General features: G+C 44.9%; 1 protein-coding gene across 6 annotated transcripts in view; it reads left to right on the top strand.

Moving 5' to 3' along the window:
- Positions 1–22,804, top strand: part of LOC124003457 (regulatory-associated protein of mTOR-like) — a 254,307-nt gene that overhangs the window by 54,618 nt on the left and 176,885 nt on the right. The gene's annotated exons all lie outside the window — the stretch shown is intronic.

The raw sequence follows: 22,804 nt of genomic DNA, 5'->3' as shown, positions 1-22,804 counted from the left end.
TGGCCGTTCTTATATTCCTGTGCATTCGGGTACGCATAAGAGAAGTTCCCTCCGTGTTCCGTTTCGCAAACTTTTAATTGGACTCACGCCAACCCTCCTGTGCTCCAAATTGGATTTTGAGAAACACCCGGTGTGTTTGTTTGATTCAAATGTGCGTTTTAAAACACCCTGTATTTGATCACACTGTTAAGACTGATCCTATTGTAATGTAGGGATGTGAGTGTCTGGCCTTGGCCTTGTTAGAGCTGATCTAAGGAGGTTCAGGTCTTGGGCCTGCCTGCCCTCAAAGCTGCTTACTTAGCTACAGCATCCTTCCTTCTGCAGCAGCATGCCCCTTGGGTGCAGCGTGACTCTCCTTCTCACAGTCTATTATGCGGAGCTGTGTGTCCATCCGTGCCTCCGTGTGTGTTTCACAATGAGGTTGCAATGTATCCCATTCTTCACACACTCCTCAGACTAACAGTTGATGTGCATCGATAAGAGACAAAAGAGACTAGAAACCCGCACCACAGGTCTCAGAATTGGTAGATTATCTTCAGATTCTGAGGACTGTGTCAGGCTTTTGCGCTCTATTTTACTCACACTTTTCACTGCCTTCCATGCAGTGTGCCTGTGACACAATTAGTAGTTGAGAGAGAGCCACACGGGATTATCTGCTTTTCACTGCTACAGTGAAATGTGACTGCGGCCTTATAGCTGATCATTAGAGCCTCTTCTTTCTCATTCCATCTTCGGTCTCCTCTCGGAAGCTTCACGCAGAGCAGGGCTTTAATTAAAACGTGAAGCCAGATTCCATCTGAGCCCTCCAGTGAACCCCACGGTGGGGTCGTAATAAAAGTACTAGAGGGAGTGTCTGTCCTGTGAAAGGGCTGAGAGAGCCCTCGTTGACGTTTGACGTGGCAGGTGTGATTTACGCACAAACCACTGAGGATTCACTCTTTGTTCATGACTCTCACATAATCTCACACATCAGCACGCTGTTGTACTGCTTAGGATTCAGCCTGTCTCCTCAAACTGTTATATTTCTGTCCTCTGGTCAGACGGGGAATTGTTTTGTTCCCTCTCACTGAAAGCTTCGGTGGCCGTCGTACACAGGGCAATATGTGGGAGCGTGGCGGAGGTGTGTGTGTGTGTGTGTGGCTGACCATAATCCCGTCACTGAAGGCTTCGGTGGCCACATATGTAAGAGGAGAGGTGTGTGTGTCTGTGTGCTTGCTGAGGTGGGCTCAGGACACTGACTGGGGTGTAGCAGGGCTGGCACTGTGAATCAATAGGCAGGACAGAGCAAGGGGCAGCTGGGTGGGGAGGAGGAGGAGAAGTACACCATTTCTGTACTGGCTGACTGGACATCACTTTGTATGAGCTGAGCTTCCAAATAGCTTTTGGTTGTTTGTGGTATTGCACTCGATAATTTGCGACCTTTCCTTGGACTCCCAAGTTTGTCATATTAATTAACCTGTTGCGACGAGCCATCCCGGATCCGGGATCGTGAATACAGCATTTGTCTAACACTATTGATAGCTAGCGTAGCATTTAGCATAGCATTTAGCATAGCATTTAGCGTAGCATTTAGCGTAGCATTTAGCGTAAGCATTTAGCGTAAGCATTTAGCGTAAACATTTAGCGTAAGCATTTAGCGTAAGCATTCAGCAGGCAACATTTTCACAAAACCATTCAAATAAAATAATTTACCTTTGAAGAACAGATATTTTCAATGAGGAGATTCTCAGTTAGATAGCAAATGTTCAGTTTAATTTAAAAAAAAATTTGTTTAGGACAAATCGCTCCGTTTTCTGCGTCACGTTTAGCTACGAAAGAAACCTGTATCCAGGACTGTGTAAATCTATCCGCAAGCTCATTAGCATAACGCAACGTTAACATTTATGAAAATCGCAAATTCAATGAAATAAATCTATTTGCTCTCAAGCTTAGCCTTTTGTTAACAACACTGTCATCTCAGATTTTCAAAAATATGCTTTTCAACCATTGCAAAACAAGCATTTGTGTAACACTATTGATAGCCTAGCATAGTATTATGCCTGACATTCAGCAAGCAACATTTTCACAAAAACCAGAAACATTCAAATAAAATAATTTACCTTTGAAGAACTTCAGATGTTTTCAATGAGGAGACTCTCAGTTAGATTGCAAATGTTCAGTTTTTACAAAAAGATTATTTGTGTTGACAAATCGCTCCGTTTTCTCCATCACGTTTGGGTAAGAAAAAAAACGAAAATTAAGTCATTACAACGCAAACTTTTTTCCAAATTAACTCCATAATATCGACAAACATGGCAAACCGATGTTTAAAATCAATCCTCAAGGTGTTTTTCACATCTATCGACGAAAAATCCATCGTGGCAGTTGACTTTCTCTTCTGAAGAAATGGAACGCACATGGACCTAGAGATTACGCAACAATTTCGACACAGGACACCGGGCGGACCCCTGGTAAATGTAGTCTCTTATGGTCAATCTTCCAATGATATGCCTACAAATACGTCACAATGCTGCAGACATCTTGGACGAACGGCAGAGAGCATAAGCTCGTTCACGGCACATTCACAGCCATATAAGGAGACGATAGAAAAACAGAGCTTAAATTCTGCTCATTTCCTGTTTGAGTTTCCTCTTGGTTTCGCCTGTAGCATGAGTTCCGTGGCACTCACAGATAATATCGTTGCAGTTTTGAAAACGTCAGTGTTTTCTTTCCAAAGCTGCCAATTATATGCATAGTTGAGCATCTTTTCGTGACAAAATATTGCGCTTAAAACGGGCACGTTTTTTAAAATCCAATAATGACATAGCGCCCCCATAGGTTGAAGAGGTTAAACTTCATGCATTTTAGGATTAGAGGTCGACCGATTAATCAAGGCCGATTTCAAGTTTTCATAACAATCGGAAATCTGTATTTTTGGGAGCCGATTTCAGATTCAATTTTAAAAAAGTTTAAAAAATATATATTTTATTTAACTAGGCAAGTCAGTTAAGAATACAGTGCCTTGCGAAAGTATTCGCCCCCCTTGAACTTTGCGACCTTTTGCCACATTTCAGGCTTCAAACATAAAGATAGAAAACTATTTTTTTGTGAATAATCAACAAGTGGGACACAATCATGAAGTGGAACGACATTTATTGGATATTTCAAAAAAATTTAACAAATCAAAAACTGAAAAATTGGGCGTGCAAAATTATACAGCCCCTTTACTTTCAGTGCAGCAAACTCTCTCCAGAAGTTAAGTGAGGATCTCTGAATGATCCAATGTTGACCTAAATGACTAATTATGATAAATACAATCCACCTGTGTGTAATCAAGTCTCCGTATAAATGCACCTGCACTGTGATAGTCTCAGAGGTCCGTTAAAAGCGCAGAGAGCATCATGAAGAACAAGGAGCACACCAGGCAGGTCCGAGATACTGTTGTGAAGAACTGACTTGCCTGGTTAAATAAAGGTAAAATAGAAAATATAAACATTCTTATTTTCAATGAAGGCCTAGGAACTGTGGGTTAACTGCCTTGTTCAAGGGCAGAACGAGAGATTTTCACCTTGTCAGCTCGGGGATTCAATCTTGCAACCTTACAGTTAACGAGTCCAACGCTCTAACCATTGCACTCCACGAGTAGCCTGCCTGTTACGCGAATGCAGTAGAAGCCAAGGTAAATTGCTAGCTAGCATTAAACTTATCTTATAAAAAACATTCAATCATAATCACTAGTTATAACTACTAATCCCGTTTAGCGGGCAATATTAACCAGATGATATTGTCATTTTTTCTTGCGTTCATTGCATGCAGAGTCAGGGTATATGCAACAGTTTGGGTTGCCTGGCTCATTGCGAACTAATTTGCCAGAATTTTACGTAATTATGACATAACATTGAATGTTGTGCAATATAACAAGGACAATGTAACCCGTTAGATAAAATACCGAACGGTTCCGTATTTTACTGAAATAATAAACGTTTTGTTTTCGAAATGATAGTTTCCGGATTCGACCATATTAATGACCAAAGGCTCGTATTTCTGTGTTATTATGTTAAGTATGATTTGATAGAGCAGTCTGACCGAGCAGCAGCAGTCCCGTAATCATTCATTCAAACAGCACTTTTGTGCGTTTTGCCAGCAGCTCTTCGCAAAAACAGTGCTGTTTATGACTTCAAGCCTGTCAGCCTAATGGCTGGTGTAACCAATGTGAAATGGCTAGCTAGGTGTGCGCTAATACTGTTTGGAGTAGTTATTCCCCTTGCGCTGCAAGGGCCGTGGCTTTTGTGGAGCCATGGGTAATGATGCTTTGAGTGTGGCTGTTGTCGATGTGTTCCTGGTTCGAGCCCAGGTAAGGGCGAGGAGGGGGACGGAAGCTATACTGTTACACTGGCAATACTATAGTGCCTATAAGAACATCCAATAGTCAAAGGTACATGAAAAACAAATGGTATAGAGAGATATAGTCCTATAAATACTATATTAACTACAACCTAAAATCTCTTACCTTGGAATATTGAAGTCTCATGTTAATATGAACCACCAACTTTCATATGTTCTCATGTTCTGAGCAAGGAACTTAAACGTTAGCTTTTTTACATGGCACACATTTTTACATGGCACATATTACTTTCTTCTCCAACACTTTGTTTTTGCATTATTTAAACCAAATTGAACATGTTTCATTATTTGAGGCTAAAATGATTTTATTGATGTATTATATTAAGTTAAAATAAGTGTTAATTCAGTATTGTTGTAATTGTCATTATTATAAATAAAATAAAAAAATCGTCCAATTTTAATCGGTGTCGGCTTTTTTGGTCCTCCAGTAATAGGTATCGGCGTTGAAAAATCATAATCGGTCGACCTCTACTTAGGACCATCTTCAGTTCACTAACTAGGCCTTGCATTCTAAATGAAGTATTCTCACAATACTCCGTTCTCTGTGAAGTTTCCCTTCAGTTTATCAGCAGAGATTTAAATAGAGAGAAAGGGAATGGAGAGAGGCAGGGAGAAGGGGTGTATGTGTGAAAAAGTAGGGAAGAACGAGAAGAAAGTGGGCAAAATAAAAATGGTTCTGCACACACAGGTTCCGCACGTACAGAGATGTACTCTGGTACCAGCTTCAGATGGTGGTAAGTGTCTTTGTGCAGATTGTAGAAGCATGGGAAGACTGGGTGAAGTTGTGTGTGAACGTGTGGCTGTTCCCATCACCTCTTACCTGGCTGTGCTCACCTTCTTCCCACCAAACTGTGACCGAAACCATTGGGACGAATCCGATTCATTCTGAAGGGGATTGACTAACCATCTGTGTCTCTTGACAGGACAGTTACAATTAAAGCTCTGGTAAGGCAGACTGCCTCTGTACCTCTGTTACGATCTTTTTAAACTACCTTCTCTGCTGGAAAATAAGAAAGGGAAAGAGTGGGGGCAGAAAGAAAGAGGAGAGGTAAATAAAGCCTTGATCACACTTGGGCAGTTTGAAGTGACTCATCCGTCATCTGATATTTTTCCTGTAGTTTGAGCAGCCAAAAAGCACATAGAATCATATTTTCGAATCAATTTTAAACCACCTCTCTAGGTGGTTGTAAATCAGATATAAATCAGATTCCTGGCCATCCACTTGTCTGAATGGACAAATTAGATTTTTTTGCCATCAAGAGTTTTTTATGTATTTATTTGTCTGTTATTTGGAATAATTTGTGTCTTGCTAGCTACTCTGAAAATTTGACAATATGCTAGCTAACCAACTTGTTAATTGGTTATTAAAGCATTGGTTAGTGTGCCTACAAGCTAAACAGTTAGCTTGGTTATTAACTTGTGGCTAGCCAAAAAAGGACCCATTTTGAAAGGTGGATCATCTTTTGACGTGACTGGGAAACTTCCATGGCAGGCACTGTCACCTTAGCTAGCTGCACAACTTCTGAGTGATGGGAAGCACCACCACCAATCAGCCTACACCACTACACAGACACCTGTCATTACTTTCACAACTAGCGGTAGACGTGTCAGTCAGCAAATGACTGCTGTCTGAACACACATGAATGCCATTTGGTCACTTGTAAATTGCTTTTTGGACAAAAGTGATTTGAGCCTGCAGTCTGAACAAAGCAGAAGGGTGAAAGAAAGGACAGATGCAGGGAGACTGAGGAAGAGACGGCGAGGCAGACTGAAGGTGTTGAGCTTGTCTACTCACTGTGTCCCAAATGACAACCTATTCTCTATGAAGTGCACTACTTTTGACCAGAGCCCTATGAGCCCTGGTCAAAAGTAGTCCACTAGAAATGGAACAGGCTCCCATTTGGAACACTACCCCTCTCTCTCTGACGCTAGGTAGCCTAGTAGAGAGGATGCCATTCATCACAGCCACTCTGTGACTAAAGCCAGTCTAATGAAGACCGATAGCTACTGGGGCAGGATAGATGAGTAGGTTATCTCTGTATTAAGCACGCGTATCGTTAGGAAGGCAACCTATGTACAGTCCATGGTATGACAGGGATTCGGACCATTAGGTGGTCGACACTTCTGCTCCGTATGTAGTTGACCCTTTGGCCCTCTTTCTGGATGGTCCAATTGAGCCATCTTCAGCCTTGTTAGTCCATTCCTGATCATGATGAAGTGGTTTTCATTTAAATATACTGAACAAAAATATAAACGGAACATTTAACAATTTACAATTTTACAGTTCATATAAGGAAATGAGTCAATTGAAATGAATTCATTAGGACATTATCTATGGAATTCATACGACTGGGCAGGGACTCAGTGGGGAGCAAGGCCCAGCCAATCAGAATGAGTTTTCCCCACAAAAGGGCTTTATTACAGACAGAAAAACGCCTGTTTCATTAGCTGTCCGGGTGACTGGTCTCAGACGACCCCGCAGGTGAAAATGGTGATGGTCCTGGGTTGATGTGGTCTGCGGTTTTTAGTCCGGTTGTACGTACTGCAAAATTCTCTCTGGTAGAGAAATTGATATTCAATTCTCTGGCAACAGCTAGGGTGGACTTTCCTGCAGTCAGCATGCCAATAGCACGCTCCTTAAAACTGTTATGTGACAAAACTGCATATTTTAGGTGCACCTGTGTAATGATCATGCTGGTTAATCAGCTTCGTGATATGCCACACCTATCAAGTGGATGGATTATCTTGGCAAAGGAGAAATCTGTGCACAAAATTTGAGAGAAATAAGATTTTTGTGCATATGGAAAATTTCAGGGTTCTTTTATTTCAGCTCATGAATGATGGGACCAATGCTTTACATAATTGTTTTTATATTTTCAGTATAGATTTGATCTCTAAGTGTTAGACTGAGTTGGTCCTCCTCCTGGTCCACTTGAGACTACTTTAACCTACTTTAATCTTTTGACATTATATTAATCTGTTAGCCTAGTTAACCCATTCATGCAGTGGTTTGAATTGCATCTCATTTAGTTACATATGAAGTTAAGGTCAAGTGGTTTGCTTTGAACATTGCTTTGCAACAAATACCATTTTGGTTTTTGAAACCCGACCTCTGAAGGTTGAGCCTACCTTTCCATTTCCCGTTACTGGTTTATTTCTTGACCTGTCTCCTCATCGTCTTCTTTAATAGAGTTCATCCCTCCATCCTCTACCACTTAGACTGCATCTTCTTTCCTCTGGAGCCAGCTCCCCCTCTCTCTCACCAGGTCTTCCTGTTTTCTCTCCCCACCCAGTGTCTCTCACCCACTCCTACCTTTTTACTAGCTTTCTGTCTATCCCTTCTCTCCACTCTACATGCATATTTTCCATGTGTGTAGATGAGAAATGAATGATACATACCCTGCCCTGTACTGGCCCTATTTCGGAGGTCTGAGGGCAGCAGGCTGAGCTTAAGGGCCTCTTTTCCAGACACACAATCGCTCTGCCCCAGACTGAATTACTGGGTAAATATTACTGAAGCATGCAGCACTGACACCATGTCCCAGAGAGGGAGAGAGAGCGGGCAGATAGAGCGGGCAGATAGAGCAGAGGAAAAGGTACACACACGAGAGGCGGACACGCTGGTGAGATGTAGACAGAGATGATCCCGTCATGGTGTATTTTCCTGAGGGCCTAAAAACAGAACCACTGTGGCAATGTGTTGTAACTTGTAATGTGATTAGGTCTGCCTGCTCACCGTCCCCATCACATGGCAAGACCTTCTTACACTGCTATTTTAAGCTTCGTCTTTTGCATCTCGTGAAACTTAAGTGTAATAATGCAATCTTTAGTTTCTCTGAATTAGATTTAATGCCTGTGAAGTGAATTCAATCTGATTTGGTGTGTTAAGCCTCTCATACAGAACTTTTGTCCTTGGTGTCAATCTCAAGATATCTGTCCCATGTCTGTCTCAATATCAGCAGGGTAGATACCACTTCTAGGAGATTCAGGCTTTTCCAGGAATGGCAGGAGAATGCTCTCTGCCGTTTACCAATGCCCAAGGGATGCGGGGGTGGACGTGTGTGTTTAGCGCAAGGGAGTAGAACATAGTAATTGACACACACTTGGGTGTACACAGAGCTCACCTGACACACACACTATTCACTAAGCAGTTTCTAGGCATTACAATTAGAGGCATAATTTAAGCCCCCCTGACCCAGTATTTAATATGGATTTGCTGATGGTTATACTACACACCTAGGGGCTGTGTCTTATATTGAGACTGCAAATTGCACTCTTATCACATGCACACCTGCATACACACTCTCACCCACTTCACTAGGTGCAGGAAAAAAAGCTGATGGCATTGTAATGTGCATTCTATTCTGTTGTGGAACCAGCTGGCTGTTTGTCAGATGTTGTCTGCAAATAAGAGAGGGGTGTGTGTGTACAAGTATAACATAGCAGTGATTTGGCCAGAACCCTGTTCTTCAGGTTGAGGTGCCAGCTGTACTGCTGACAACACTCCACAGTGCCTTCATTAGCCGCCCCAGTCAGTAGACGCACAAGCACACACAGACCCATGCGCCAAACGTAACAAACACTGTACACACTCAACTTAGCCAACTCTTCAAACACACTCTAGAGAGGAGAACACTTTAACAACCACTTCCACTCACATACACGAATGTGTGCGCTTCCATTAGGAGGAAATCTTAACCGTGTTCCTGGAAGTGTGGAGGTGTTACATTTGATTTAGCTCATAGCTAGTCACTGATGGGGCTGGGCGATATGGCCACAATATTGTTAATGTTTTTGACGATATTTGAGATTTTTTACTAATGATATGCTTTGAGTAGTGCATGACCCTAGTGTGGGAACTTGTTTTATACTGTTCAATTCAATATCAACCAAAACTTGGAATATGTTGGACACTTTGAATATAGCATTACAGCAAATGAAAAAGCCAGAGGGGTTATTGTGACAGGGTTTGAACCAAAGTGTTGGTCAGTGTTTCTCAGTGGACTCTAATTGGATGTTACATTAAATGTTTTCCCTTGTGTGCCTCCCGGGTGGTGCAGTGGTCTAAGGCACTGCATCACAGTGCTAGCTGTGCCACCAGAGACTCTGCGTTCGAGCCCAGGCTCTGTCGCAGCCGGCTGTGACCGGGAGGCCTATGGGGCGGCGTACAATTGGCCTAGCGTCGTCTGGGTAAGGGAAGGTTTGGCCGGCAGGGATATCCTTGTCTCATCGCACACTAGCACTAGCCAGGCGCAGTGCACGCTGACCAGGCCGCAAGGTGTACGGTGTTTCCTCTGACACATTGGTACGGCTGGCTTCCGGGTTGGATGTGCGCTGTGTTTAGAAAGAGTACGGCTTGGTTGGGTTGTGTTTCGGAGGACGCATGGCTCTCGGATCTTCACCTCTCCTGCGTCCGTGTGTGAGTTGTAGCGATGAGACAAGACAGTAACTACTAACAATTGGATACCATGAAATTGGGGAGAAAGAGGGTAAATGATAAAAAACGACATTACACGCAGAGGAGTGGCTTAACACATTTAACAAACCAAACCTTGAAGTACTGTTTTAGGTAAAGTAAAACCCCAAACGGGCCTGTGCATCAATACCAGTGTATATAGTGAAATATGGTAACCACTGGTTCTCTTCCATTCACTGCACTCACTCACTGACATACACGTACACAGACACACACTAGAACTACTCTTCTGAAAACACACACCTTTCCAGTAAACACTCACTGACATACACGTACACAGACACACACTAGAACTACACTTCTGAAAACACACACCTTTCCAGTAAACACTCACTGACATACACGTACACAGACACACACTAGAACTACACTTCTGAAAACACACACCTTTCCAGTAAACACTCACTGACATACACGTACACAGACACACACTAGAACTACACTTCTGAAAACACACACCTTTCCAGTAAACACTCACTGACATACACGTACACAGACACACACTAGAACTACACTTCTGAAAACACACACCTTTCCAGTAAACACTCACTGGACTATAAAACCCGGAGGGTCTCTTCACCTCATTTGAGGCTTTATTGATCAGTACCTTTATAATAACCCAGTGATCCCCGAGGAGCAGAATGAGACATATTTATTACCTAATCAATGGACCCTAAATCAGATGGAAAGATCTGAAGTAGCCAGGAGACACCTGACCTGGATACCTCTACAGGCTCACATATCACACCCCTTGGGATGTTGAAGACTCATCATTTACCATAACCAGGGGGTGGGTTTCTACCACAAACATCCCCTTTGTGACAACAATAACCTAAGAGGTGCGAGTGCACAACCTACCTAGCTAGCTACCTACCTAGCTAGCTACCTACCTACAAGTGTGCCCGGTTGACCCCTCCATTAGAGGCTATTTCCGAATGGAGGAGGATTAATTAGACACACTCAGATTAGTGTCAGTGTTTGTCCTCATTCCCCATTGTTCGCCCCACATTCTACATTTAACCCTGAAACACAACTCTCTTCTTCCCATAACCACACCCCACTTTTCTCCTCTCTCTTCCTGGTGTATCTGGACAGAATTCCCACTTCAATTCCCCCAACTCACATCGGAAGTCTCCAAGCCCCTGTCAGACGCGGTCTTTAGGAATGGACTCTGGCATTGCTGCCACTCCAACCACTCCTCAAACAATTTCAATTGTAATTCCAGCGGCTGTAGCTGGAAATTGGGATCAGAGATGATTAGAGGAGAACGAGAGAAAAGAGGTGGATTGGGCAGCTGACAGCTGAGCCTGTATGAAGAGAGAGAGCTTTACCTGTGTTCCGAAGCTGTTCACTGGAGCTATGTACCAAAATTCTCAAATGGCTTCCTGGTCCAACTAGCTGTATTTAGACTGGAGCTGGCTATGGTATATTGATGGGTTATTTGTGTCTGAGGTAGAGTTATGTGATGCCAAAGGGCTTAGCTGTAGCGTCATGGTCCTGAGGCGCTAGCTTTATAGCATACAACGGCGAAGGTAGAGATATATGGTAGCGTCTAGTTGTATTTAGCCCAGTGGCCATGGTAGAGTTATGTGATGCTGGCCTTCACGGCAAAACAGCAGATTTATGTGGTGCTAACGGTGCCAGCTGCATAATGTACGCTGCCAACAGAGTTATGTGGTGATTACATGGTGGCCTGTGGCCCCTGTGGCTGACACACACACCTGGTGGACGGAGGTTTCCACAGCTCATTCTGCTGGCCACCCTACTACATCCGCTCCCGATCATCCCAGTCTGTAACAGCACAAGCAGCACGCATTAAGTGGTGTAGTGGTCTAAGGCACTGCATCTCAGTACTCGCTGTGCTACTAGAGATCCTGGTTCGAGTCCAGGCTCTGTCGGATCCTGGACTCAGCGTCGTCCAGCGTCGTCCGGGCTAGGGTAGGGTTTGTCCGGCCGGGATGTCTTTTGTCCCATCGCGCTCTAGTGACTCCTGTGGCGGGATGGGCGCGTACACGCTGAGATGGTCGCCAGGTGTACGGTGTTTCCTCAGACACTGGTTCGGCGGGCTTTGTGTCAAGAAGCAGTGGGGCTTGACTTGTCATGTTTCTGAGGACGCACTGCTCTCTACCTTCACCTCTCCCGAGTCTGTAGGAGAGTTGCAGCGATGAGACAAGACTGTAACAACCAATTGGATACCACGAAATTGGGTAGGAAAAAAGGGAACAAGGAAAGAAAAACCCTTGAATGAGTAGGTGTGTCCACGTTTTTGACTGGTACTGTAGATGGTTGGATGATTTATGAAAGTTAGGCTATTGATTTATAGAGCTAATTAAGTTAGTTTCCTCTCCTCGCTTTTCTTAGACAATTAAGGCAAGGGCTGTTTGCTCATCTAACTCTGCCGCAATATGCTGGTTAACTTTGCTATTATGCACATAGCAACATGGTCTAGGAAAAGGCGTCAATTCAACAGCGCACTGATGTGTTTCTGAACCGCGGACACCGACTGCTATCTAACGCGGGAGAAAACTAATTTGTTATAGTATCATTTGTATTCGTGTTCCACCATTGCTCTTACATAATATATCCATATACAATTTTAGTAGCACATGTCTTAGTGACGGGTGGTGCCATTCCCACAGCCTCCACAATGGATCAGTCTGCTTAGACATGCAATCCCACACCTACCCACACAAACAACAGTCATTTTATTATATCAATTATTTTCAGGTCAACACGCTATACACACTTTGAACTATCTTCCCCCACTACACATTGCAACTGACACAGAAATGGACCCTCACTAATTGCCTGTGTGTTTACTCTAGGGAATTGGGCCTTGTGTCTGAAATGCATTACAGGCAAAGCCCAGTGTTTGCTCACGAGATTGACTTGAGTTCAAAGGGCTGCAGGGTATGTCTGTGGATCCTAGTGGCCTGTTATCGTTCATTTTCATCCTGAGTGGTACACACACACACACACACACACACACACACACACACACACACACACACACACACACACACACACACACACACACACACACACACACACACACACACACACACACACACACACACACACACACACACACACACACACACACACACACACACACACACACACACACACACACACACACACACACACACGACTGAGCAGCTGCAGATTACAGCCCACAGGGCATCTGACAACAAGGATCAACTGTCTGTCCACTTACCCATACTGACCAGGAAGTGATGCGTCATCTGTGTCATCCTAAACCTGTCATTACTCAGTGCTGGCCTTGCGCTGGTTCATGAACAGTTGAATGATAAAAAATAAAAATAAAATCTTCCTACACATTATAGTCTAATACAGGGGTTCCCAAACCTTTTCACTCAGGCTTCCCTCATCCAGTGATCCACGCCTATTTCAATGGGCACAAGCACTGTTCATGACACTGTTCACACCCCTCTTGTTGTTGGAGAGAGAATTCTACAGGTTTAAAGCTTATTTTCTTGCAATTCTATACATGTTGCCATGTCTGTATTAATGTGATATTTGAGTGACTCCAACGGTACAACAACGCACCCACTGCCAGCTGGCCTACTTCAGCAGTACTGTATCATTTTAATCATTTTAGTCAATAAGATTCTTGCTATGTAGCTTAACTTTCTGAACATTCGAGACGTGTAGTCCACTTGTCATTCCAATCTCCTTTGCATTAGCGTAGCCTCTTCTGTAGCCTGTCAACTATGTGTCTGTTTATCCCTGTTCTCTCCTCTCTGCACAGACCATACAAACGCTCCACACCGCGTGGCCGCGGCCACCCTACTCTGGTGGTCCCAGCGCGCACGACCCACGTGGAGTTCCAGGTCTCCGGTAGCCTCTGGAACTGCCAATCTGCGGTCAACAAGGCAGAGTTCATCTCAGCCTATGCCTCCCTCCAGTCCCTCGACTTCTTGGCACTGACGGAAACATGGATCACCACAGACAACACTGCTACTCCTACTGCTCTCTCTTCGTCCGCCCACGTGTTCTCGCACACCCCGAGAGCGTCTGGTCAGCGGGGTGGTGGCACCGGGATCCTCATCTCTCCCAAGTGGTCATTCTCTCTTTCTCCCCTTACCCATCTGTCTATCGCCTCCTTTGAATTCCATGCTGTCACAGTTACTAGCCCTTTCAAGCTTAACATCCTTATCATTTATCGCCCTCCAGGTTCCCTCGGAGAGTTCATCAATGAGCTTGATGCCTTGATAAGCTCCTTTCCTGAGGACGGCTCACCTCTCACAGTTCTGGGCGACTTTAACCTCCCCACGTCTACCTTTGACTCTTTCCTCTCTGCCTCCTTCTTTCCACTCCTCTCCTTTTTGACCTCACCCTCTCACCTTCCCCCTACTCACAAGGCAGGCAATACGCAGACCTCATCTTTACTAGATGCTGTTCTTCCACTAACCTCACTGCAACTCCCCTCCAAGTCTCCGACCACTGCCTTGTATCCTTTTCCCTCTCGCTCTCATCCAACACCTCCCACACTGCCCCTACTCGGATGGTATCGCGCCGTCCCAACCTTCGCTCTCTCTCCCCCGCTACTCTCTCCTCTTCCATCCTATCATCTCTTCCCTCCGCTCAAACCTTCTCCCACCTATCTCCTGATTCTGCCTCCTCAACCCTCCTCTCCTCCTCTCTGCATCCCTTGACTCTCTATGTCCCCTATCCTCCAGGCCGGCTCGGTCCTCCCCTCCCGCTCCGTGGCTCGATGACTCATTGCGAGCTCACAGAACAGGGCTCCGGGCAGCCGAGCGGAAATGGAGGAAAACTCGCCTCCCTGCGGACCTGGCATCCTTTCACTCCCTCCTCTCTACATTTTCCTCCTCTGTCTCTGCTGCTAAAGCCACTTTCTACCACGCTAAATTCCAAGCATCTGCCTCTAACCCTAGGAAGCTCTTTGCCACCTTCTCCTCCCTTCTGAATCCTCCGCCCCCCCCCCCCCTCCTCTCTGCAGATGACTTCGTCAACCATTTTGAAAAGAAGGTCGACGACATCCGATCCTCGTTTGCTAAGTCAAACGACACCGCTGGTTCTGCTCACACTGCCCTACCCTGTGCTCTGACCTCTTTCTCCCCTCTCTCTCCAGATGAAATCTCGCGTCTTGTGACGGCCGGCCGCCCAACAACCTGCCCGCTTGACCCTATCCCCTCCTCTCTTCTCCAGACCATTTCCGGAGACCTTCTCCCTTACCTCACCTCGCTCATCAACTCATCCCTGACCGTTGGCTACGTCCCTTCCGTCTTCAAGAGAGCGAGAGTTGCACCCCTTCTGAAAAAACCTACACTCGATCCCTCCGATGTCAACAATTACAGACCAGTATCCCTTCTTTCTTTTCTCTCCAAAACTCTTGAACGTGCCGTCCTTGGCCAGCTCTCCCGCTATCTCTCTCTGAATGACCTTCTTGATCCAAATCAGTCAGGTTTCAAGACTAGTCATTCAACTGAGACTGCTCTCCTCTGTATCACGGAGGCGCTCCGCACTGCTAAAGCTAACTCTCTCTCCTCTGCTCTCATCCTTCTAGATCTATCGGCTGCCTTCGATACTGTGAACCATCAGATCCTCCTCTCCACCCTCTCCGAGTTGGGCATCTCCGGCGCGGCCCACGCTTGGATTGCGTCCTACCTGACAGGTCGCTCCTACCAGGTGGCGTGGCGAGAATCTGTCTCCTCACCACGCGCTCTCACCACTGGTGTCCCCCAGGGCTCTGTTCTTGGCCCTCTCCTATTCTCGCTATACACCAAGTCACTTGGCTCTGTCATAACCTCACATGGTCTCTCTTATCATTGCTATGCAGACGACACACAATTAATCTTCTCCTTTCCCCCTTCTGATGACCAGGTGGCGAATCGCATCTCTGCATGTCTGGCAGACATATCAGTGTGGATGACGGATCACCACCTCAAGCTGAACCTCGGCAAGACGGAGCTGCTCTTCCTCCCGGGGAAGGACTGCCCGTTCCATGATCTCGCCATCACGGTCGACAACTCCATTGTGTCCTCCTCCCAGAGCGCCAAGAACCTTGGCGTGATCCTGGACAACACCCTGTCGTTCTCTACTAACATCAAGGCGGTGGCCCGTTCCTGTAGGTTCATGCTCTACAACATCCGCAGAGTACGACCCTGCCTCACACAGGAAGCGGCGCAGGTCCTAATCCAGGCACTTGTCATCTCCCGTCTGGATTACTGCAACTCGCTGTTGGCTGGGCTCCCTGCCTGTGCCATTAAACCCCTTCAACTCATCCAGAACGCCGCAGCCCGTCTGGTGTTCAACCTTCCCAAGTTCTCTCACGTCACCCCGCTCCTCCGTTCTCTCCACTGGCTTCCAGTTGAAGCTCGCATCCGCTACAAGACCATGGTGCTTGCCTACGGAGCTGTGAGGGGAACGGCACCTCAGTACCTCCAGGCTCTGATCAGGCCCTACACCCAAACAAGGGCACTGCGTTCATCCACCTCTGGCCTGCTCGCCTCCCTACCACTGAGGAAGTACAGCTCCCGCTCAGCCCAGTCAAAACTGTTCGCTGCCCTGGCCCCCCCAATGGTGGAACAAACTCCCTCACGACGCCAGGACAGCGGAGTCAATCACCACCTTCCGGAGACACCTGAAACCCCACCTCTTTAAGGAATACCTAGGATAGGTTAAGTAATCCCTCTCACCCCACCCCCCCTAAGTTTTAGATGCACTATTGTTAAGTGACTGTCCCACTGGATGTCATAAGGTGAATGCACCAATTTGTAAGTCGCTCTGGATAAGAGCGTCTGCTAAATGACTTAAATGTAATGTAAATGTAAATGTACAACAGTCTATGGGCTAAAAAAAACCTTACTAAAAACGTTAGCTGACATGGGTTGGTTGATCTGGACATTTCTTGCAAGTTATTAATATCTCTCTAAAGGGATGCAATGACTATGACAAGGAAAACTGATTCCTTTTAATAAAAATAAAAAAACTGTAAAAAGCAGTTTTTTAGTCCCCCCTCGCTATTTACAGCTCACTCTTGATTAAAGACGTGATCCAGAACTTTGGTGACTAATAAGTATTTTTATACCTCTCACTTTGGGCTGGATGTGCCAATGTGTAGTTAATTTATGCATTATCTGTGAAGAGAACTATTGTCTTACCACAATTAGACACAAAATCCCAGGTTTGAAAGTGACTGTTTACTGAAAGCTGTGCTGCGCTAGCAATTCGAGTTCCAGCCAATGAGGTTCAGACCCTTCACTATTTGAGTGACAAATAGCAAGATACACAGACAGCAAAGAGAGCGAGCAAAAAAGTTGTGCACAAAATGTATCTGTACATATGACGCAATTTTCAGGGGCCACTTTTGGCTCGTGACCACTACTTTCAGAACTACTGGCAAAAAAAGTATACAGAAGTTCCGGAGAATCTCTTTAAAATCATTTTACAAGGTGATACGATTCTTTCATGACACTTGCCAGACTGAGTAACATGATGCAAGGACAGTACCCTCCATAGAAATAGAATGGCTTTTTACATGGTTATAACCTTTACTGTGACTAGAATGTTTCCGACTGAGTGTCTATTAACAGGAGTAACATAAGGGTCTCTTCAATTTCCTGAGGTGTGAATTGGAAGAAGACAATTGATCTAAAGTAAAGGAGCCCCTTGGCTGACTTCGCATCGACACACGTCATCACTGACAGATCTATGAAAGGATGTGTGTGTGTTTTTGAACATGCAATGAAAGTGATCAGAAACACAGGCCTGCTCATTGTGTGTGTGTGTGTGCGCGCACCATCAAACCATTGGCATCATTTCTCCTCAGCGGTATTGATCTGAAAGCAGGAAGATGATACAGTGCTTGAGAAATGACTATTTCTCTTACTCTTTCTCTTCCTCTCGCTCTGCCTATTAGATTTGTGGTTCTCCTTCTCAGCCAAACAATCCCAGTATTTGTGCTGAAATGTTAACATAGCCCTCCCCAATGACAGGAAACGGCACAGCACTCAACAGATTTGCGTTCATTGACGACAAGTTGGGGTGCCACTGCTGCTGTCAACTGTACACACGGTCTTCAGACATTGTCTATCCTTGCTTGTTCTTTGGAGCTTGTAGAAACAAATGTATCTGTAAAAAGTATGCAAGCACAATTTGATTTTGCATATTTTATTTTGCATGCATGCTTTTGGTCTGCAACTTCAGTTATCAGCTTTCAGTCTTTCTGGTTAAAAAAAACTATCAGACTGGTGACAAGCTTACTACTATAGGCAGATTGTATCTCCTCATTCTCAATCAAATCAAATCAAATCAAATCAAATTTTATTTGTCACATACACATGGTTAGCAGATGTTAATGCGAGTGTAGCGAAATGCTTGTGCTTCTAGTTCCGACAATGCAGTGATAACCAACAAGTAATCTAACTAACAATTCCAAAACTACTGTCTTATACACAGTGTAAGGGGATAAGGAACATGTACATAAGGATATATGAATGAGTGATGGTACAGAGCAGCATACAGTAGATGGTATCGAGTACAGTATATACATATGAGATGAGTGTGTAGACAAAGTAAACAAAGTGGCATAGTTAAAGTGGCTAGTGATACATGTGTTACATAAGGATGCAGTCGATGATGTAGAGTACAGTATATACATATGCATATGAGATTAATAATGTAGGGTAAGTAACATTATATAAGGTAGCATTGTTTAAAGTGGCTAGTGATATATTTACATAATTTCCCATCAATTCCCATTATTAAAATGGCTGGAGTTGGGTCAGTGTCAGTGACAGTGTGTTGGCAGCAGCCACTCAATGTTAGTGGTGGCTGTTTAACAGTCTGATGGCCTTGAGATAGAAGCTGTTTTTCAGTCTCTCGGTCCCAGCTTTGATGCACCTGTACTGACCTCGCCTTCTGGATGATAGCGGGGTGAACAGGCAGTGGTTCGGGTGGTTGATGTCCTTGATGATCTTTATGGCCTTCCTGTAACAACGGGTGGTGTAGGTGTCCTGGAGGGCAGGTAGTTTGCCCCGGTGATGCGTTGTGCAGTCCTCACTACCCTCTGGAGAGCCTTACGGTTGAGGGCGGAGCAGTTGCCGTACCAGGCGGTGATACAGCCCGCCAGGATGCTCTCGATTGTGCATCTGTAGAAGTTTGTGAGTGCTTTTGGTGACAAGCCGAACTTCTTCAGCCTCCTGAGGTTGAATAGGCGCTGCTGCGCCTTCTTCACGACGCTGTCAGTGTGAGTGGACCAATTCAGTTTGTCTGTGATGTGTATGCCGAGGAACTTAAAACTAGCTACCCTCTCCACTACTGTTCCATCGATGTGGATAGGGGGGTGTTCCATCTGCTGTTTCCTGAAGTCCACAATCATCTCCTTAGTTTTGTTGACGTTGAGTGTGAGGTTATTTTCCTGACACCACACTCCGAGGGCCCTCACCTCCTCCCTGTAGGCCGTCTCGTCGTTGTTGGTAATCAAGCCTACCACTGTTGTGTCGTCCGCAAACTTTCTCTGTGTCATGTATTTTTGTTACACAACATTTATGCAAGGCTGATAATACCATCCTTCTTTTCCTTTGTAATCAGAGTGAGTTTAGTCTCTAATGTCCCTGTGGGCTTACCATCCTGCACCCCCCAGTGTTGAGAATGGCTTTTTTTCCTTTACTCTGGTTCTGTCCCAAATGGCACCCTATTCTGTATGTCGCGCACCACTTTGGAGCTTGCTCTAGTCAAAGGTAGTGCACTACATAGGGAATAGGGTGTCATTTGAGACATATGCTCTTATTGTTATGGAGCAGATCAGGGATGAGAGGTTGGTTACGCTCTGCTTTTCCTTGTTCTAGTACAGGGATTATCCCCAGTCCCGCAGGTCCACCATCAGTGGAAAATGTCTCTGTATGTTTGTCCCCGACTGCCTGTGTGTGTTCCTGGGTGCCCGTGTAGGCTATGCCTGTGTGTGTGTGTGTGTGTGTGTGTGTGTGTGTGTGTGTGTGTGTGTGTGTGTGTGTGTGTGTGTGTGTGTGTGAGAGAGCAAGTATTTGAGTAGCTTACGGTATCAGTATGTCTGAGATTGTAAGAGTCTGTCTTTTCGTGTTCTTGGTTATCTGTATCCTTCCCTGGTACCTGTTCCTTGAAGCAGACAGGGCAGGGTTTAGCTCGGTTCAGGTTGTCGTGCGCCAGGCACCATATCTGTCCTGACATTGACAGAAACAACAGAACCACTTCATGCACCAATGGAGTCAGTCAGATTTTTTTGTAAGGAGTGATGGATCAATTCATGGACACCTCAATAGAGCCAACTAAACAGAGACGGGACAGAAACGGCAGACTCGCGTCAAATTCCCAGCTCAGTGCGAATGGGACTGCTCAGACACTGCTGGGCATTGGGAGCTAGCTGCAGAGATGTAGGATGGGAGGAGGACTTCCTGGGAGTCGTGACTTACCTGCAAGGAGAGTCCCAGTGGGGTACCAGGGCTCCCCCTTCAGGGAACGATGGGGAACAGCATTTGAGTGTGTGATGGGCACATGTACACAAACACGCTTTCACTCTCACTCTCTTTCCTTTTTTCCTTTCTCTCTCTCTCCTCTTCCTCTCCTTTTCTCTCTCTCCTCTTCCTCTCCTTTTCTCTCTCTCCATCGAACACACTCGCTTGAAGAAAGTTTAGTCAGCCTAAACTGATCAAGTTACCGCCCCATCTCTCCCCACTCACATTTCAGTGTACATCCCATTTGTGAAATCCCAACTCTAACACAATTAGCAGCTGCTGATAACACTTAATCTCATAAGGACTAACATTGGATCGTTGAAAGTGTCTATCCGCCAGGCAGTGTTCAGACTGCGGTCCTATCTGATTGCACCAAACTCAATCAGCAACTTTAGCTTTCAAGGCTCACTGTGTTCTGAAGCCGAATGAGGAGACTGGATGATGTTGTTGAATACAAATACATATTGGACTGATTGGTTCATTGCTAATTAGCTTGGTGTTTCTAATGATTGTGTGGGTTAAATGCTGAAGTCCTTGAATGGGAACTGATGGATTAAAAAAGTTTATGGTTCATACTAGGTTGAATGGGAACTGGTTTATTCTAGGTTGAATGGGAACTGGTTTATTCTAGGTTGAATGGGAACTGGTTTATTCTAGGTTGAATGGGAACTGGTTTATTCTAGGTTGAATGGGAACTGGTTTATTCTAGGTTGAATGGGAACTGGTTTATTCTAGGTTGAATGGGAACTGGTTTATTCTAGGTTGAATGGGAACTGGTTTATTCTAGGTTGAATGGGAACTGGTTTATTCTAGGTTGAATGGGAACTGGTTTATTCTAGGTTGAATGGGAACTGGTTTATTCTAGGTTGAATGGGAACTGGTTTATTCTAGGTTGAATGGGAACTGGTTTATTCTAGGTTGAATGGGAACTGGTTTATTCTAGGTTGAATGGGAACTGGTTTATTCTAGGTTGAATGGGAACTGGTTTATTCTAGGTTGAATGGGAACTGGTTTATTCTAGGTTGAATGGGAACGGGTTTATTCTAGGTTGAATGGGAACGGGTTTATTCTAGGTTGAATGGGAACGGGTTTATTCTAGGTTGAATGGGAACGGGTTTGTTCTAGGTTGAATGGGAACGGGTTTGTTCTAGGTTGAATGGGAACGGGTTTGTTCTAGGTTGAATGGGAACGGGTTTGTTCTAGGTTGAATGGGAACGGGTTTGTTCTAGGTTGAATGGGAACGGGTTTGTTCTAGGTTGAATGGGAACGGGTTTGTTCTAGGTTGAATGGGAACGGGTTTGTTCTAGGTTGAATGGGAACGGGTTTGTTCTAGGTTGAATGGGAACGGGTTTGTTCTAGGTTGAATGGGAACGGGTTTGTTCTAGGTTGAATGGGAACGGGTTTGTTCTAGGTTGAATGGGAACGGGTTTGTTCTAGGTTGAATGGGAACGGGTTTGTTCTAGGTTGAATGGGAACGGGTTTGTTCTAGGTTGAATGGGAACGGGTTTGTTCTAGGTTGAATGGGAACGGGTTAGTTCTAGGTTGAATGGGAACGGGTTAGTTCTAGGTTGAATGGGAACGGGTTAGTTCTAGGTTGTATGGGAACGGGTTAGTTCTAGATTGTATGGGAACGGGTTCGTTCTAGGTTGTATGGGAACGGGTTCGTTCTAGGTTGAATGGGAACGGGTTCGTTCTAGGTTGAATGGGAACGGGTTCGTTCTAGGTTGAATGGGAACGGGTTCGTTCTAGGTTGAATGGGAACGGGTTCGTTCTAGGTTGAATGGGAACGGGTTCGTTCTAGGTTGATGTAATGTTGTGCGGGTATGAGAAGGACTTACCACAACTTTCTAAAGGACTCTTGAGGTTAAACATAGTTGGAGCACTCAAAAAAAAAACTTTAATCCATTGTACAGGATGCGGACAGGTGAAGTTTCGATGTTTTGTGTGTCTTGTTTGACAGAACCTGTGTTTAACTGTTAGTACGCACGTGGGAATCATACAATGTACACAGTCTAAATTTGTCTGACGTGTACACACAAAGCAGGCCACAATGCTCTCATTGTTAAATGACCTCGAGGCCTGTTTCACTAATTAAAAGCTGCAGGAGCATTATTTAAATATGCCACTGAAGCCTATTACAGCAAACACAATAGTCTCTTCTATTCTCCCCAGGTAGGATAGCAATGACGCAAATGCACCTCCTTTCTCATAGGAAAAATATTATTCAAATAGACATAAACAACAAAAAACACATCAACCGTAGCCCTAACCTACTTTCAGCACCACTATTGAGTTGTATCTAGTTATTTCTAGTCCTCTAGGCATTGGCCTGTAAGGACGGTCAATCCACATGCTCTCTGCTTCTCCAAAGTTGTTTAATGATGAATGAAAGAGGGAGTTGAATTGAAAAGACCTGTGTGTTTGGCCTGCTTCTTGTTTCACCCCCTTTTCATATTTCTACACTCGC

The sequence above is a fragment of the Oncorhynchus gorbuscha genome, linkage group LG18 (assembly GCF_021184085.1).
Source record: "Oncorhynchus gorbuscha isolate QuinsamMale2020 ecotype Even-year linkage group LG18, OgorEven_v1.0, whole genome shotgun sequence".
In the NCBI taxonomy this organism is placed as follows: Eukaryota; Metazoa; Chordata; class Actinopteri; order Salmoniformes; family Salmonidae; genus Oncorhynchus; species Oncorhynchus gorbuscha.
Note: the sequence above shows the minus strand (reverse complement) of the source record. Positions and strands in the feature narration are given on the sequence as shown.